This window comes from Manacus vitellinus, unplaced genomic scaffold (genome assembly GCF_001715985.3).
Source record: "Manacus vitellinus isolate BGI_N305 unplaced genomic scaffold, ASM171598v3 scaffold_55_pilon, whole genome shotgun sequence".
NCBI lineage: Eukaryota > Metazoa > Chordata > Aves > Passeriformes > Pipridae > Manacus > Manacus vitellinus.
The window spans coordinates 490908-511055 of record NW_021940651.1 but is presented as its reverse complement, the minus strand read 5'-3'; the positions used below and the strand labels follow the sequence as shown (position 1 = coordinate 511055).

General features: G+C 39.7%; 1 protein-coding gene across 1 annotated transcript in view; it reads right to left on the bottom strand.

Moving 5' to 3' along the window:
• Positions 1 to 16548: 16548 nt before the first annotated feature.
• Positions 16549 to 20148, bottom strand: part of TNS3 (tensin 3) — a 201379-nt gene continuing 197779 nt past the window's right edge. Inside the window, exon 34 of the transcript XR_003916164.1 lies at positions 16549 to 16601. The gene's annotated coding sequence lies outside the window, so the exon portion shown is untranslated. The remainder of the gene's footprint in view (positions 16602 to 20148) is intronic.

Here is a 20148-nt window from a genome sequence, read left to right as displayed (position 1 = left end):
GCATTCTTTCAGCTTCCCATTTATAGTCAAAAGAATAGTCTATTTACATACTTAACATTTATAAGAGTTGAGCTTGAGCTTGAACCCCCTCCATGCTGCCATAACCACACAAAGAGGGACAAAATGTGTCTTTTAGATTAAATCAAATTAAGGAACACTTATGCTTAAGTGACTGTGTTCTGACTTGCTCCAGTGGCCTGTCTCTATGTGGAAATAGGAAACAACATCTACTCTAATTTGGGCCCCCTGGTGGTCTAGTAGTTAGGATGCGACACTCTCACCGCCACGGCTCAGGTTCGTATTCCCGGTCAGGGAACCCCTCCGGGCAGATGGAGCTCGTCAGCCCTGTAAGGCCATCCATCTAAGAGAAGGTCACTCTAAACAAACCTACATCCTGAGGACCTCGCTGCCACTGTCCGAGCTTCGCTCGGCCCCGGCAGTTGAACCTTAGGATTAAAGGGTGGGCTCAGTTCAGCGCACACTGTGTCTCACCTAAAAAATCCACTGTGCAGGCTCAAAGGGTAATGACCCTTCCCAAATCTTTGTTTGCAAAGACTGGCCACACTACTCTAATTTGCTTTGGCAAACAAATCCCTCCCCTTACCTGTTCCGCGGGATCAAAAGGTGACATGTGCCCATCATATATACTTTTGCTCTGATGCCTTATTTTGCAATTAGAGATTTCTAAAAAAGTTGCCATGGTTCTTTTCCTGTCCTACTCATTTATTCACATAGGATTGTAGATAATTCCTGTGGTAGAGCATTCTTCAAACACTAATTTAAAGTAGCAGCATCCAGTTCTGTTCAGCTATCTGAGGTTTGAGTAAGGAAAAAAAAAAAGCATAGAGTAGGACTTACTGAAGAAAACAAGGCTAAAAAGACAAGTCATTCAGGACTGGAATTCACACAACTAAAGAACAGCACTTCAGTAATCACAGCATGCTGTGTAGCAATCTGCCACAAAGAACACAGAACAATAAGACCACATGGGATTTAAAACTGTGCATTGCCATATGGTAGATTGGGAGTACCTAACCCTGTCAAATACCTGAGGATTTCTACGCTTTTGAACTTTCAGAATATGCCTATAAATGAAGACAAACGTAACCCATGTCTCAAGGAATAAAAATTGTCAGTTCTCTGAAACTAAAAGCCCGTTCCCAAATTGTATGAATAAATTTGAAAAGAAAAAGCAAACTACGAGAAAGTTTTCTGATAACAAGGGCAAAATCCCTCATTTCAAAATTACCTTTCCCTTGTAATCAAATTCCACACAAAGGCTGTCACAGAAATAACATGACAGCCAATTGCTCACATTAGAAAAGTCTTTGTAGGAGTTTTACCTGGACTCAAAAGCCCTCATGTCTCTCATCTCTTGCCATTGCTTGGATTAAATGTTTCTTTTAGTCTCAAATTCTGATGTTACCAAACTCATGGAAGCAGGTATTAAGAAAGGTATAGGGTTTGTAAGAAGAGGGTTGCTTGCATAGGTTAATTTAAAATATTCTTTTTTTCTTTCATAATATCTTTATAATGGTAACTTGTTAGGGAATTGTCCATAAAAAAAACACTTCTGCTCTTCCAAGTGCTTCAGACTGCTGACTGCCAAAACAAGTAGGGGTGGGATGGGAGGAGTTCAGCTGGCAAAAATATGTCCATGGGAAAAAATAATTTCAGTAAAACATTAAACTTTTTTTGTTTTCAGTTTAGTTCACTTTTTACCTTTTGGAAATGTAGTCAGTGCTACTTTTCATTTTCTGGCTAATTTGTAACGTCCTAGAAAGATCTCTTCTGTGTGTCAAACTAGACTTTTGGCAAAATGAAGAAGTTGATCCCTCAAATATCTATCCCCAGTTGAGATTATTTATATTCTAATATTACTTATATTCTAATAAAATACTTTGGATGTTTTCAACCTATATATAGGTAGCAGCCATATGCACATAACAGAAGGGGTAGTCTAGAGCACAGTCCTGCACATACATTCAAGAGATGGGAAGTTTGTTTATACTAAAGCACTACATAAAATCAGGAAAATTTAGGGTTCAGTAGCTGCTTGACCATAGTGCCGTGTGTGGATAATCACAGGTTTTTGACAGATGCTAAAACAGTGAATTAAAACGAGCTGGCTAAATCTCTTGCTGATGGCAGGTACCTGTCAGACTTGTTTGACTATTGTCAAATCATGGGGAAAAAAAATAAATCAGCATAGATCATGAAGCTCAACCAGCAGCTAAGACACATTAATCTGACATGCTAGACTTCTCGAGTTCAGGAATTAGGCTGTGAAGGGCTTGGGTATCTGTGATTTTGAGGCAGCAAAGTATAGTGGAAGGTAGGATGTGGGAGGTCATGAGCAGTAGCAATCTTCAGGGGAATAGCTAATTCATGCTGTTAGCTAATTAATTGATACTCTGACTTATTTCAGTAACTTTTCAGTGTAGACAACAAAGAAATTTAATTTCAGGTCCCACTTATGACAGACCTGAATCTGCTTCATGCCTCAGCTACCCCTCTATTAAACAGATATAATGTTACTCTAACATTACTCTAAGGATAATTCCAGGAATGTTTCTCAAAACTGTGATCAATGATCAAGAATCAGTGCATAAATCTGGAAGGGACCTCAGGAAGTCATGCAGTTAACTTAGGTGATGAGATAAGATAATTTTAGTGCATAGTTAATGAATTACCTGACTTCAAGAGCAACTATGACCCTGAGCTGGCAATACGACAGGTAATATCCCTAAATACTAAAACAGTCATTAAAAACTTCTCAAAACCTAGTAATATTTATTGCCTTCTAATTTCACACTTAGTTGCAGCACCTGAAAAATGACAGAGTGAAACATGTGCTAAGTTCACAAAAAAATCAGGAAACTCTTCTAACCACTTCATAGTAAGCATCAGGAAAGCATGTGCAGATGCTTTATGTTCTGAATAGAAAACTGTATTCAAGACATACAGTTTTTTAGACCTGTGAGAATACTCTAAATCTCTGAAAGACCAAATGCCCAAAGAAAGATTCAGTGGAACTTGCTGGAGCAAGGTCAGGATAAAATATATGGCTTCATGATGTAACAATAGGATTTCAGTGACCTCAGTCATTCTTCTTTCTAAGGTTTTCCATTCAAGAACTATAATACAGTTATAACACACAGTCAAAAGTTAAGCTCCAGTACTGCAAAATGACAGTTTCATGCCATATATGCAAAAACTTATGGACCCACTATATGGACACAGAAAGAGACTTGATTTGTATATAAGAATCTGAATTACTAGGATTTACAGGGTCTTCTACATGTACTTGTGCATGCTGCACTAAAAGAGAAAGCAATGAGCTGAAAAACAATTTCAAAAATAGATGGAAGAAACAAAAAGGAAGATAGGTTCAACAGAGCACAGTGCATGAGAAAAAAACATCAGAGGGGAGAAAGACAACTAAGCGACTATAGTCCAAACTCATTGAAATAACATTAAAAGATGCATTTTAAAGTTTTTGCATCATTGAAGCAGTTTCAGCCCTACTTAATAAAGGCAGATTGAGTTTATATATGAAAGTACTGCTTGTTTTTATTGTTCGTCAGTATGTGCAAAATCTGCAAACCTTTAGATACCATTTGCAATTTTTACTATGTTAATATCAACCAGCTGATGAAGCTTAGCCAGACACATCAAGATTTAAAATCTGTGTCCTTCCAAATGCTCATCTGAATTATACAAAGCATAAACACATAAACCAGCTGAAACATCTGAAGGGAGTTCAAGGTTCTCTAAAGCACCCCTATCGCCTCCCTTCAGTCTCAGAAGTCCGTTGTATAGAAATATTAAATGTTTCCTCCCATTCTAATGTTTTGTTGTAAAGATTTTATCTGTTTGACTCACTGACAGTATCTAGTTGGTGCTGTCATCTCCAGTCACAAGGGACTTAAGCTAAAGAATAACTGTATGTATCTTACAACAGTCATCTTGGATTTTTCGACATTTTACAGATTTTTGTCTCTAGTCCTACAGTTTCAACTCTGTTATTTGGACAACTTGAAAAGCTTGTCTAGTCAGCTCAGTTTTGCATCACTTTCTTGCTGTTCTCCATCTTGCACGTAACAGCAGCCAAACAGTGAAATGTGCCATTTCACCTCTACCATATTTTGCTGAACATCACAAGTCATGAATTCAAGTGAAAGAAAAACATTGCTGACAGAAAGACAAAAACTCAGTTTTCTCACACTTCATGAAGGGATAGGTGGGGGGGGGAATTTATTTTAGCCTTTTACACTGTCAGCATACACAGGGTGCCAGTAATGAAATATTTCTTTGGTTTGGTTTTGATGGGGTTCTTTTGCCCAGCTGGTATAAGCAAGCAGATGCACAGAATTTTGGCTATTGACCTGGGAAAAAACCCGAGACACTTGCTGTGCCAAAGTCACCTGAGCCAAGGGAAGGGTAGGCTGGTGGGACTGGCTGAAGGCATCTTCATTAAGGATGGAGGCAGCATTCTCCATCACAAAAGAGAAATAATACCATTCTGGTCATGGAGTAAGGAGACTGAACAGGAAGGAGACTCGCTGTTGATATCACATCATTAGAAAAGCTGCAGAAGGACGTTAATGCCATTTTGTTTGAGCTAGACTACCTACCTTAAGAAACATAAGGGGGTCTTGTTTAGTATTTGTATGTAAAGCTAAAAGCATAGAAATGCTAACAAGGATGAGATTTAAAAAAGCCTATGACTACAGAAAAGCCGATATTTCTATTGAAGTTGTAGGGCACTATCACTAAGACTTGATTCTCACCCAGCAGCAGTTAATTGTGCAACTGGAAATCTCCCCCATTATACAATAGCAAAGGGTGGTAAATAATGATGGTGAAAGCTAGAGGCATGGATGGAGGACAAAGGTAGATATTTAAAAACTGGTGCATAAAAACTATATGCAATTGGCTCAATAATTTGAAGCTTTGCTTCAAATTAAGGCTTTTCTGAAAATCTAAAGCACAGCCACAACCACATATCAATTTACCACCTGGAAAGCTCTTGTTCAGCCTTTGATGTAAATATAAACCCACCAGTTCCACTACGACTGTAGCCAGTCCTGAGAAATTGGTGACTGTTTTTCAACCTAAATCATAACGTTTTGGAAGTGATCCATGTCACAGACTTGTGCATGACACATACTGAATCAGCAGGAGAATTTGTATCTCAGATGAACGTTATTTGGGTCCTAGTGTCTTTACGGCCTTTCAAGTCAACTCTCTCTCCATGAGTTCACCTCCTTCTTGATATTTACTCTGCAGCTTGAATGCAGCTTTCAGAAACCTGTTGGCTTTATTGTTGTCTTGCTTTAATATATATCCCTAAAACTGACATTCATACAGGCCCTGCCAAAACCAAATATTTTTAAACATACAACTAAGAACAAATTTTATCTTTCTTGGGCCATTGAGGAAGAAACAACAGAAGTGACATTTTTGCCCCTAGGAATTCTAATTAATTTATTACAATGACATGCACATTCTTCTTAAATTACAGCATCCCATGATGCCACATCTGTGCTGATGTATACTGTTAAATTTTTTTTCGTGAAAGTAAGAAGATGGAGAAGGAATTAATCACTGTGATAAATTGTGAGAATAGTACTTTAGAAAAGTGGTTACTTTGCAAACAGGAAAAGAAAGGTGGGGGTGGGGAATCCATTTTAAAAGTTTGTCAAGCAAAGGCAAAGCTGAGCAGCTTTAATTTGTATACAAGGGGATACTCAAGCATAAAAGCAAAAAATTGTAAAGAATCACTTGGGCAATATTTTATAAAATAAAACCGCTCATTATCAAAATATCATTTTGAGTGACAATAACCTTCCTATTGTTTAGTGCTTTTCTTCTCTTACACCACTTAGTCATCTCTTTGGGAAAAAGAATGAGTCAAATTTTAATGTCCATTGTCATCTCACTGCCTTTTTATTGAAATTCCTTAGCTTCTGCTACACTCCTATGAAAATTAAATGTCTTACTCTGTATTCAGGATAGAATAGCCAACTTTCTAATTCCATAAGGGGTCTATAATTCCTTCATTGCACTACTTCGCAAACTGTCATTTCTGATTGCTGTTTTACATTGACCAGTTCCTTCCTGACCTACCACAACTGTGAGCAGTCAGCCAATAGTTATAGCCTATCCAAAACTGATCAGCTGAAACCTTCCTCTGGAGCTTGTAACAACTTCATTTCTGCACTGAATTTAACATACCACTGAAGAAAACACTTTAGTCTAATGGCAATAACACCATTCTTCCATTAGGCACATACAGGTGACAACTCAATATGAAAAGTAAGTGTGATCGTTTTCTGTGATTTTCTTTGTTGGTGGATTGTAACTAATTTAACCAAATGAAGAGTATTTATCTAAACCTTTAACACTTTCAAAAATTTTTGTACAAATAAAGTAATTAATTTTCATGTGACTTACATTCCCAATATGTTTGCCTTCCATTCTCTTTTAAAAGAAAGGGTTTAATAAAAATTATACTCTCATGTTGATATTGCTTCTAAACTCAAATGGACATCTGGTTTTGCGATTATTAAATCTTAGCTTTTAGGCAGAACAGGGAGAGACTCGTACTTTATTACCGATAAGAACCAGTTCAGGCTGCTTGATGCAGCCTGTAAATTAACTTTTATGTCAAATCTTCACAAAAAAAATGTCCATATTGCTGCAAAAACAATTATTTCACAACTTGGAAGACATATTTTTTAAAAAACTTAGGTCTCAACAAAAAGAACTATTAAGTTCAATTCAGTTCAATTAGTTTTCTTCATCTTCGAAACAGACTATAAACACACAACTCCTAAAAAATAGTGCATTGGCTGTCACACCACTGCCTTTTAGAGGAGTGAGCTAGAATTTACTTAATGCACCTGAAAGGAGAGAAGAGTGAAGCTCAGTAACAGTTAGAAATTAGGAAACTTTTACATTGAGACTTTCCTGCAAATGCATGTATCTGTTGCTGTAGCCTTTTCATTATTCATTGCAGTCTGATCCATTGTTCCATGAAGTGAATTGAAATACTTCCACCACAGTCCTAACTGGAAAACAGATTGGGAAAAGCACCTGCAGCCACACTCAAGGGAAAAAGCTTCAACAGTCCCAGGAGCAGTAGCTGTGCAGCCTGGTTGTCAAAGAAACATCCACTAATTCTATCACTACCAGGCAAGTTTTCTGCGCCAGAAACAACAGGGCTATTTAATTAGGTGTACTTCTGCAGATATATCTAGATGAGAAGAGCTTGCCAAATTTCCTTTTGGCTCCTAACACTTGTTCCTGTGTTTCTTCTGGAGGAAAAAGCAAGGCATTTAGGTATGGGTCTAGGCAGAATACAAAGATCTTTCTTTTGACTAGAGCAAGAATTAGAATTGTGCATTTGATCCTCAAAAGCACAAACATCAGCAAAGTTGGCTATTGGTAGGTTAATGTCCTTTCCTGGTCTGTAAGGCTGAACTGCATATAGTGCAAGTAGGGATGGATATTTCTCCCAGGGGGAGAAATATTTCAAGCAAAAGGTTGCACCAAGCACCAGCAGACCTGTATCAATCAGCAGAGCTCCTGCAGGACAGAGGACTGCACAGGTTGTACACTCTCCATTCTAGAACAAATCCAAGTCAGCCAAAGTTTCCTGTTAGGAACATCAGCTCTAACATGTCATCTAAACACACAAATAGCTATCTATGGCTTTATGTGGTCTTTTGATCAAGTTTTGTTGGCATAAAAACTTCTAGTAATGCTGCCTGTCCAGTTTTGCAAGCTATTTATTAAACTATTCTAAAAGTTTTACAAAATACTATTTCTAACTCCTTGTAGCTAATGACATGATGTCACGACTCAGCTTCTACGCATGCCTGAGTAAGTATAGTAGAAAGTGAACTGGCTTTATGGAGCTTTCTGACAGATGAGTAACTCATCAAGCAAACAACAGCAATTCTCCTCCCACTGGGAGCTCAGTACAGTACAAAGAAAACAAACCTAAAATCAAGGAGAAGATTAGCAAAATATCCTCTAAAGACATTGCCATGGATTTAATAGAAAAGAAGAACAAGATGAGGCAGCCTTGAAGTGGATCTCTAAGATTATTACAAAGGGTCTATTACAAAGATTAATAGATGTTGAGTTATTTTAACCTATGATTTGTTTATGGCAGTGTAAATGTATAACAGTGAATCCAGTTTATGAGGCACTGTTGGACAGCTGCAACCAAGGTTAGTTTTTTAATGTGCACTGTGCAGCTATATTTTCACTAAACAGAGTAAATTCTCTCCTCTACTACTGCTCTTTGGGTGAACTGGAATCATGACTATGCACCTAACACTTTCTGGTCTGCAGCATATGAGTACAAGCAAAATTAAAGATGTATAAGTACTTGGCTGGAACCAGGACTTTTGATAGTTTTTCAGTGCCACTGATCATTCTGACTATCAAATCTGATTATCTTCTGGGCTCGATCATGGACTTGCAGTATCTGCAAAAGCACTCTCCTGAAGCTCAGTAAAAAGCCTTATGCAGTAACTGCACTGTTTTTCTCCTTCATTTAACCACTGACATCTTCTATGAGAGAACCATAAAAAGTGTAAGGACGTGGCTCAGACTACATTGCTCTGCTAGAGCTTCTTAGATGTGACAAAGATGGAAAAGCTCCACTTGTGCATCTGCTTTTACACTCTGAATCCATCTTCACAGATGAGAGGAGTCAGTGACAGTAATTACACTGTTGTGAGCTCACTGTTGAGAGGAAGAAAAATGTCTATGCTAGCCACAAGCTATTTTTTATATTTGTCACTTCATACTTAATAAAAGGAAACTCAAAATATTTACAAAATCAAATTAAAGTATTTACTCTGACCCATGCAGATAGCAAACACAAACATTAGAAGGGAGCACTGCAACCTAAAAAGCCTTTGACTGAATACTAGTTTTTCAAGTTTCCCACAGATCTCTATAACTGCCATATTTGAATACCAGTATTTTAAATTCACTAGAACTAATAACTGATAAAACAAAGAAGCTGTATTGAGGCATATTCAAAGTTTCCAGTTTGAAGTGTAAGCAGAGACAGTTCTAATACATGAGAGTTCAAAGATGTAGTTAGAAAGGCCTGCTTGTACGATTGGGAGCATGTGTTGCAGTTTCTTCATTTTGGCATCAATCTACTAAGAAGGTGTTCTATTTCTCTTCGTAATCCAAATGCCTTATCATTTCTGGATGTTCTCATGGCAAAAAAAAAAAAATAAAACTAACAAACCAAACCAAACAAATAAGCAAAAGAAAATCCCCCCAAAACACAAAATAACCCCAACAAACCATGCCACAAAATCCCTACCAGACAAAGCAAAAAAGCTTGTCTAGGGAACACCCATTAGCAGCAGATTTGACTTAATTTCATCTAAGCCTTAGGACACATTAGTTCCAATTCTCTGAACAGCACTGAAAACCACATCATGCTTTTTCAGTGTTAACTACATATAGAATATATAAGTTCATAATAGGCTTCTAATTACACAATAGTATACAAGCATTATAAGGTGTTTCAGAACAGTATCACACACAAATTTTGCTAGAAATTTACTTAAAAGGTGTTATTTTTAAATACCTGTAAAATCCATTCAGAAATTACGCATACTAATGACTTAGAGGAAAGAAATGCCTGTGCGTCAGGCTGTGCTGATGCAGCTCAGGGTAGAAGTTAGAAACACAGCAGGAAAGAGTGATATCCTGTCTCTCTCACAATTCTTCATATTTCACTCTGGGAACTTCTAAGTTTAACTCTGAGCAGTTGGAAGGAGGTATAGTGAGCTAGCAGAGTGGGGATGTGGGGATACAACTCCCAGGAGAGGGGGCACAAGACCTCAGGGTTCTCCTTGGTAGGTTTCTAGACCCCATTCAGATACTATTCATTGCCCACATTCACCAAAACCACCTCCATCATTTCCTGCATTTTAGAAACCGAGTGGCACCATTCAGTTTAAGCAGAATGGCTTCAACTTTAGAATAAAACAAAGCTGAACAACTTATGCTGTTCAAAAGAACTATCTCCTCCAAGGATACTGACAGATACAACATGCCCCCTGTTTTCTGTGGAACAAAAAGTGTACATGCAATCACTCTGTGTAATCTTAACTAGTTGAACAGTACCTCGGAAAGCTCAACAACAGAGAATTAGTTTTACATGCCCAAGCAGGTCTCAGGCGCTGTACAATCGCGCCATCTGCTGGGCAGACATTTTCAGTGATCAGCAAAAACTTCCGAGGAATCTAGGGATGAAAGGGTGACAGCGCTGGGAGCTAAGGGAACCCCAGTTAACCACCCTGTCTCCACCGTAGAGACTTTCTTCATGGCTGCTTAATTCCAAAGGCTAAGAGAAGGCCTTTAGGCAAGAACTGGTGTCTTTAAAACTCTTAAGTACAATTCTTAAGTACAATTCCCAGTATGGCCAAGCATAAATAGTAAATTAAATGAAAAAAAAAAAAAAAGAATTCCCAACTGCGTTCTCTCAAGAATAATAAAAGTAGATGCTCCCAAGGAAATAAGACAAAATAAACTTGGGTACAGCAGTAATTCGATGGCAATTAGGACTGTCAAGGGCTCTGAAAGTAAGGTTTTCTTTTGGTTCTGTCATTACCTTGCACGGCCAGACTTCTTAAATTTTCCAGGCTTTCACTTTTCTCCATTTCAGCATATACAAAAATATAATACAGTGCACATACATGAGTATATAAAAAATAGAACACACCAAGCCCATGCATGACAACTCTGATTCTGGAAGTCTTTGCTTAGCACTTTGGTTACATAAGGAAAATTCAATTCTGTGTACAAGTTAAGCAAAATGACTTCCACTCTCCTCACAGATCTGCTTCATATGACATGGACTGGTAATGCTGTGAAGCTTCTGATTTAGTGCTTTGCCGTATGGAGAGAGAATCATAGATAATAAGCAAAATTAATTGCGTTGCTGAGTCAGTTTTTGTATCTGTATTAGATAAGACTGAAAGAATCATCTAAATTTCACAATCAGTAAGACTTGCCAGTGGCAAATGCACATCTCATGGAACATATTTAGAAGTATGCAGATAATTAATACCAGATAGATCAATGTGCTACATTATAGTTCTGATAACATAACATAATGTGACATTCTTGTCTGGTTGTATGCAAATGTATTTGTGGGATGCCAGCATATTTTTTTGCAATGCAGTTTTGGATAGTTTGGATAAATATGGTATCTGAGTCAGTCTAGGATCTGTGTGCGACACTGTGTTTCTGATAGTGTGGGGGCTGTGGGCTCTGTCCTTGGAGGTTTACTAGCATTTGCTTTTGCATCCTAGCAGTCATGCTTGCCTTTCAGGCAAGGACCCCTGTCCTAGTTAGGACAGCTGAGATCAGTTCATCATGGTGGGTGTAACCCAAAACTGTATTCTATAGCCTTCCATGTCATTTCCCAGAAACTAGACTATTGTTGTCAATAGACTATTCGCACCCTCTGCCCATAGAGCCTGACTCCTCAGGCTATAAACTAGGTGTTAAGAGGCCTGTGAGATAGGAGGATGTTTCTGTCCTCACACCCTTTGTGGAACTCCCCGCCCTGAGGGGAGCACTGAACATTCCTGCCTGAACTGGAGGATATATAATCTTGGAGTTTTGGAACATTTTTCAACCCACTCGTGGGATCCAGAGGACGGCTGCATCTCATCGCTCTCAACCAGACTTAGACCATCACTGGGCTGCGATCACCAGTTCTGGCCAGACTGCAGCAGCTCTCCCACCAGCAGGTTCTTCCCCTCTCCCTTTACTTTGGACTCAAACAGGGCCCAAGGAACACTACTTTGTTCATGCCCCAGGGCACTGGGTTATACATTTGGGTTGTTGTGGGTTGAGACCAATTGTTTGTTTGTTATTATTGTACTTATTGTATTATTTTAATAAATTGTTATTCTGATTTATAATCTCTCCTTTGAGTTGAGTTCATCCCCCTGCTGGTTAACTTTTAAACCAGCACAACCCCACAAGCAGTAGTGCTGGCACCAAAGGGGAGGGGAGAGCTGGACATTCCTTCAGCAGCAGGAATCATGCAAGCACTTGACCAAATGACAGTGGTGGTGAGGCTCACTGCATGCTGGGCAACTGCCAAACTGGAAGCAGTCCCCAGAGCGTAACCTGGCATCATAAACACTTCAGTGCTTGTTTGAAGGCAAAGCTTACCCAGGAAGATAGGCCATTTTAGGAGAGGCATATGATGGTGTCCAACAGTAAGTCATTATCCATGTGTGCCAGATGTTACCGCAGGTTCAGGCACTGTAAAGTACAGGCAGTGTACCCAGGAGCCACTGTGCAGAATGTGAAAGGACCTTCTCTGTCTTTCCACACCTGTTAAGTCAGCATGTGAGCCCATATGAAGAAGCAGTAAGGACAGTGGATCTTGCCATTGCCTGGCAAGTGAAAGGCAATGGCTATTGCCAAGTTGTGTGTGCAGCAAACAGACCTTGGTAATGTGGGCACACAGCACAGCAGCCACAAGGTCTCAGGCATCAGTCGTGAGGGAAACCTTTCTGACTGTGTGAGCGTGCTGTGTGTAGGGAGTCAAACAGGGCACCCATCATCTCACTGGAGCCACCTGCTGCAAAGGGATGAGGGATGCAAATAATCCTAAAGGGATCATTTGTGCAGTAAGGTCTAATTGTTGGCTTAACTGATGCCTTGCTTTAATATATAATGGAAAGTCATTTGAACACCTTTAATACATGTGCATATACATTAACATGTCTTATTTATATGTACATGTGTATATATAAATGTGTATATATCTTTTACATATGATATATGATTTATATATATCATATATGATTTATATATATAATATATATAATATATATCACATGTATGATTTATATATGATATATATACATATAAATGTGTATATAGCCTTTATATGGTATATAATCTTTTATATATGATATATGATTTATATAAATATTAAATTTATTAAAAAGATTATATATGTGTATCTATCTTTTATATAAATTTCACAATGCCAAAGAACTAATTTTAATATATTATTTTGCTGCATATCAGCAATCTTATATGCACATATTAGTATTAAATCCATATATGTACGTCTGTTTACCTGTTAAGCTTACTAGACTTTGCATATGATACCTATTTCTGCTGTGGGTATGGATTCCAATGTCTCTTTCTAAACTACACTTAAAACTGAAGGTCTTCCTTGCCGTAATTAGCAACTGGTTGTACTTTAGATACTCCAACAGTGGCATGTTCCTCAATACTTAACGGTGTGACACTGACAACGCCACTATTGCATGACAGCTATAAGTCATCCAGAGGAATGGAAAAATTTTCATTACAACTTGGTTGTAGAAAAGGGATGAGAACAGAGAGGGGCTACTGTTTCAGGGACATGTGACACAAACATTAAACTTTCTTTTTATAAAGAAGAGGTCTTGGAGGACATGATTAATTTGTTCTCCTGCATTCTCACAGACAAGAAGAAAACACATCTGTATCTGATATCCAGTTCAGTTTGTGAATTTTTATGTACTTTCTTCTTCCTTTTCATTAGAATTTATCCTATCTGAGAAGGACTTCTGTTCTTATAGAAATATACTCATTCACAGGAACTTGAGTTTCAGAAGAAGTGCATTTTAAAGCAAGCAAAATGGAGATTCAAGAGTTAAATGCTGAGTGCTGGTCTGTTCAGTGGAGAGTCTGGGTAGGGGAGAGAATGGCCAGGTGGTTCAGGAGAATGGAAAGACAATGGGTGCTGTTACCTCCCACTAGTTTCTTGCTGACTGATGTGATGATTTCTAAAGATGGGTAAAATCTTGGTATTATTTAATTAGATCTGTGAGGAGAGTGGAAGTAATTTTGCTTAACTTGCATACAGAATTGAATTTTCTTTATGTAACCAAAGTGCTAAGTAAAGACTTAACATGCATGTGTCTTAACATGGAGTAAGTGCTAGAATAGTTAGTATTTTAATTGAAAATCCAGGTGCTGAAGTCGTATTTATGAAGAACTTCACTGGTTTAATTTTTTCCCACCTAAGTATATTTTCAGACTTCATAATTCTAATATTCAGAAGGCAATTGAATTTTTTTCCAGGTATGAATACGTCACCTTTTAAAAAGAATTTTTTTTGTGTTTTTAAACATTAAGACATACAGCTATGCATGACACATATCACAGTAGATATCCAGATATTTATATAGTCTCTAATCCTAATAAAGAGCTGACTTTTCAGTGTAACAATTAGATTTGGAAAGAAGATGTATCAGCAGGCACTGTTTTTCCCCAAATAGTTTTTTGTAGTACGCAATTTCACTGTGTGTCCACCATTTATAAATTGTTATCAAGACTCAAACACTGATTAGCCTTAAAAAAATTCTATACAGAATACATTTAGATATGTTTTATGTACATGCTATTGCTGGACCATGTAGTGTTTATACTGAGAGGTTTTTCACTGAAAATTAGTGAAAACTTCTTTTGAACAAGAAAGAAGTCACTAACTTGATGCTGGGTCTTGAAGCCTTAAAAAAACCCACAACCAAAAAATGAAGGTCAGCTCTTCAGAAAAGTCCAAAGAGCTCAGCAGTACTGATGCTTCACTGTGAAGAAACTTGAGTTTTCAGTGATGAAACAGCATCTGTATTATTTACCTGTGATAAACAGGGTCTAGCACATTCTGACAATACAGACATGGCAAAGTACTTAACAAGATAGATTAGATGTAACTAGCACTTAGGGTTTTGAAGGCTTGGCATGGGGGGGAGGATTGAGTCCTTTTTTGCTGGTGAGTTATACTATGAAAAATAAAAGAGTTTAATGGATAGTGAGCATGATACCTTTTGCATTCAAACTACACTAAATCCTTAAGTTGTACAACTCAGTAACCAGCTACATGCTCAGGCTCACCAACAGATGAAGTTCATCTTTTGCATCTCTGAATGGAGAATTGAAACGTCTTTTATGCTGTTCTAGCCTTTTTTGATTGACATGGCTCCCAGGCACTCAGCCATGTTGGTTGCAGGCCTTACCTAGTGGACATTGATACTGGACACCTGGCCCCCTCCCCCCCTCCACCACACACACACAGACAAGATGGTTGATTCGACCCAACAATCAAATAACCCAGTGAGATACAAATCTGGGCTCTCACACTCTTCCAGGGTCTGACGGTCCTCTTGGTAAAGAAATATTTCCTCCTGTCAAATCTGAACCTCCACTGACAGATGCAGGTTTCAGCCATTGCCAGAGTCCTGGCACTGGGTAGCAGGGAGAACAGATCAGCACCTGCCTCTCCACTTCCCCTCCTCAGAAAGCTGTAGAGAGCAGTGTAGTCACCCCTGAGTCTCCTTCCCCCCAAACTACACAAACCCAGTGTCCTTAGCTGCTCCTCAGAGGACATGCCTGCCAGTCCCTTTGCCAACTTTGTTGCCTTCCTCTGGACGCATTCAAGAACCTTCACATAATTTTTAAATGGTGGGTCTCACTCAAGGTGAGGCCGTGCCAACACTGAATACAGAAGGATAATCAACTCTTTGGACCGATTGGTGAAGGTGTGTTTGATGCATCTCAGGACATGTTTCACCCTCTGGGCTGCCCAGGCACGCACTGCTGACTGATACTGAGCCAGCTGTCAACCAGCACCCCCAGACCCCTTTCTGCAGGGCTGCCTTCCAGCCACTCCTCACCTAATTTAGACTTGTGCCTCGTGCTACTCTGTTCCAGATGCATTTGGACTCATTAAATTTAGTCCCATTAATCATTGCCCAATGCTCCAAGATATCCAGATCTCTCTGCAAGGCATCTTGTCTCTCTTGAGAGTCAGCAGCATCTCCCAGTTTGGTACCATCAACAAATATGGTAATGGTGCATTCAAATCCTGCATCCAGTCAGTGAGAAGCATATTGAACAGAACTGGCCCTAGAATTGAGCCCTGAGGAATGTCACTGGTGACCAGTGACCAGACAGATGTAGCCCCATTTACTGCAACACTTGAGCTATGCCCTTCAGCCAGTTCGTCACCCAGCGCACCATGAATCTGCTCATTCTACAACTGGACAACTTGTCTTGAAGGATGCTGGAAAGGACAATATCAAAAGCCTTACTAAAATCCAGAAAAATTACATCCATCACCTTCCCTTCATCCACTAAGCAGGTGACCTCGTCATAAAAAGACAGCAAAACAGTTAAACAGGACTTTGTGAAACCATGTTGACTGTACCTGATGATTGCACTATTTTTTAAATGCCTTTCAATAGTTACGAAAGTTTTTGACTGGGGTAGAGTTTATTCTCTTCACAGTAGTTCCTATGGGGGTGTATTTGGATTTGTGCTGAAAACAGTGTGGATAACACAGAGATGTTTCCATTATTGCTGAGCTGTGCTGGCACAGCATCAAGGCATTGTCCCTCTCTGTAAGGAAAGAGTTAATAACATGTGCAGCATAAGCCTTAGACATGCCTTTAGTGGTGAAACTTGTTGCAGAAAATGTCAGGCTTGGTGGTGAAAGGTTGCAGAAAACAGCACAGGTGCCTATGCACAAGCTGCAAAAAGAAACAAAGTTTTAGTTCTAGCTTGTGGAGGTAGGACTGAACCCTGCAACTGTCCATTGCAGTGTGTTATATAACAAGTGTATAACTGCTCAAGTGCAAGAAGTGGGGTCACAAATAGGACACTTGATTTTGAGAGTACTTGACTTGTAAGACCCCCAGAGTAGACCCCTGACGACCACTGAATTAAGACCCAAGTATGTGCAATGACCACTCCTCCTCTTGCCTCATGCTAATGAGGAACTGAAAACCACTACTACCCTCACCTCCCATGCCAAGTATAAAAGTGACTCAGGGAGTGAACCGAGTGGGACCCTACCACCACAAAGCCAGTGGTGTGGCCAAATACCTCCAAAATTGTAATGAATAACAGAACCCTCTAATACTGTCTTTTTAGTGTCAGAAAGCAAGGCATTGCTTTATTTGCAGCACTGGGTGTGTACGTGAGCGACAAAAATCCTGCCTCCATACAGACACCAATACATCATTTTTTCACCTAATTATACATTTTTAACAAACAAAGAAATTAATGTTCATCATTAATTAGTATTCTATCCACTACTGGTTTTTAATCTCTCGTTGCTTATGCTAATTAATTCATACTTTTAGTCTTTTAGTCTCAGTAAGGATTTTCCAACACAAATATTGAGCCATTTTTAGTCTTCTTCATTACCTGCTGCTTTATGCAAAAGATATTTATTTCCAAATGTCCAGCTTCAACAACACATCTTTCTCTCACGGTCTTTGTTCACTGAAGCATATCAAGGTTAACTTTAACAAAACTTACAGTTTTAGTACTCTTCCCGAGCTATGTTCTCACATACTATATGGTGTCATACTCAGCATATATAGCTGGGGCAGAAGGAGGAAGGGGTGTACATTCAGAGTGATGGTGCTTGTCTTCCCAACTCATCATTACACGAGATGGAGCCCTGCTGTCCTGGAAACGTCTGAACATCTGCCTACCTATGTGAAGTGATCAATGAATTCCTTGTTTTGCTTTGCTTGTGCATGCAGCTTACTGCTTTACCTATTAAGCTGTCTTTATCTCAACCCATGAGTTTTCCCACTTTTACTCTTCCAAATCTCTCCCCACCTCACTGTGCGGAAGTGAGAGAGTGGCTGCACGCAGTTGTCACTGCTTGCCTTGTCGACACCTATCAGCAAGCCCAAAGTCGGCTGTGGGAGAACAACCTCCATTCAGACAAACTCTGTCTTCTCCATGTGTGTCCTTTCTCCTGTGTCTGCTGCTGTCCTGCTGATGCTCCTCGCACTGCTCTGGTGTCCATCGCAAATAGGTACTGAGTAGCAGAACAGAGTAACAATTCCCAAAGAGCTGCTCAGGCAACCTCCTCCATGGGGCTGTGCTACCATGAGCTGCATCACTAGAGCTTTGTGGCTGTATCATTCCACCAGCTGGCAACAAGTCAGGAGACAAAAAGGCAAAAACCCCAACACTTCTATTGAGTTTTTGTCATTGTAAATATCTAACACAAAAGCATGTAGAAAGGGAATGCCTTGTTCACGTGAGCAGAAATCCTAGGGATAACTTGGAAGTCAGAGCCATCCCCTTGTCAGAGACTGAAATGGTTAATGGCTTAAAAACCAAAAGACTTTTCTTTACTGTAGAAAATTGCAAAGAAACAGATGCTCATCTACAGAAGTCCACCCTTCCTTGAATATGCCTACTAATTTGTACTGTGAAAGGACCTTGAGACAAGGTGGTACTACTGCCCAAGTATCCCAAGGGCATGCATACCTGAAGACACAAACTGGATTTCCAGATAAGGGAAGAGGCTGATAAGATGAAAATCCTACAAGGTGGGATACTCCTTCTTATCATGCCCATGTCCTCCCTTACATGATGACTCAGCTGTGAAAACCACTCCAGGGAGCACCAAAGACATTCACACCTAGCCTGACCCTGGTTCATCTCGGATGATGAACCATAAAGAGCCATGATTAATTCAACTACACGGACAGCTGCAACATCTTAGAAGGTGTCAAAGACTTGTGGAATGTCTGATGATCCAGTATTACATCATCCAGGGGAGGTACAGGGGGCGTTTCCACCTAGCACATTATAAACCCCATGAAATGGGAGTTAGGTGGACTCTTTCTCCCCACCACTCAACAGATACAATCTGCAACCATCGAGAAGACCCTAAGAAGAGCACCAATGGGACACTGTCAGAACCTATGGAGTGGTGATATCTTTTTCTACTTAATCTGTTTCTCAGTCACTTGTAGGGAACCAAATTTATATGACCCTGAGAGAAACTTAGAAGGGCACCTTGGCAAGATAAATGCGGACGTGGTGAGATCATAGAATCACAGAATCATAGAATTAGCCAGTTGGAAAGGACCCCCGAGATCATCAAGTCCAACCTTGATCCACTACCACCCCTAGTTACTAAACCATGGCACATCCAATCTCATCTTAAAAACCTCCAGGGACTGAGAATCTACCACTTCCCTGGGCAGTGCCCATTCCAATGCCTGATTACCCTCTCTGTCATCGATCAACCCAATAACCTTCTCTGATGAAATGACTGGTTTGGATAAAGGTAAGGCAGTGGATATTGTCTTCATGGACTTCAGTATGGCCTTTGACACTGTCTTGGGTAACACCCTCCTAGACAAGGTGTTGATAGAGGGGCTAGATAAGCAGACAGTAAAGTGGATTGAAAAGCACCTGAACAGCTGGGTACTGAGAGTGCTAATGAGCAGTGCAAGGTCTAGTTGGAGGTCAGTAAGCAGTGGTCTACCCCAAGGGTCCATACTGGGTCCAGTCCTGTTTAACATGTTAATCAATTACCTGGATGGATGATGGGGCAGAGTATACCCTCAGCAAGTTTGTCAGTGACACAAAACTGATGCTGAGAGAGTTGGGACTGTACAGCCTTGGAGAAGAGAAGGTTCAGGGGGGAGTTTATCAATATGTATAAATAATGGGAGGGTGCAAAGAGGACAGAGCCAGGCTCTTCCAGTGGTGCCCCGTGACAGGACAAGAGGTGATTTGCACCAACTGAAACACAGGCAGTTACCTCCAAACATCAGGAAACATTTTATTACTGTGAGGGTGACTTAGAACTACCACAGGTTGACCAGGGAGATTGCGGAGACTCCATTCCTGGAGATATTCAAGCTGTCTGAGCATGGTCCTGGGCAAATGGCTCTTGATGGCCCTCTTTGAACAAGGGAGGTGGACTAGAGGACCTCCTTAAGTCCCTTCCAACCTCAACCACTCTATGATTCTGCAAATACTAAAACGTTAAAATGGGTCCAAACATTTCTGCTTTATGAGACATTAATTGTCTTCAAAGAAAGGGAATAGTTCTGGTTTGATATCCCTTACAGTGACATACAATGCAAATTCCTTCTCAGTTATTCAGCAAGATCCTTAAATTCTCTAAAAAGCGCCCCTTTGCCCTCTTAGTAGTCTGCCAGATTTGCTAGGACTCCTGCAAGCTTCCTGTTTCTGACTTAAGCTACTAAGAACTTCTTTAGCTACTTGTCCTTTGTGCACACTGCCTGATGT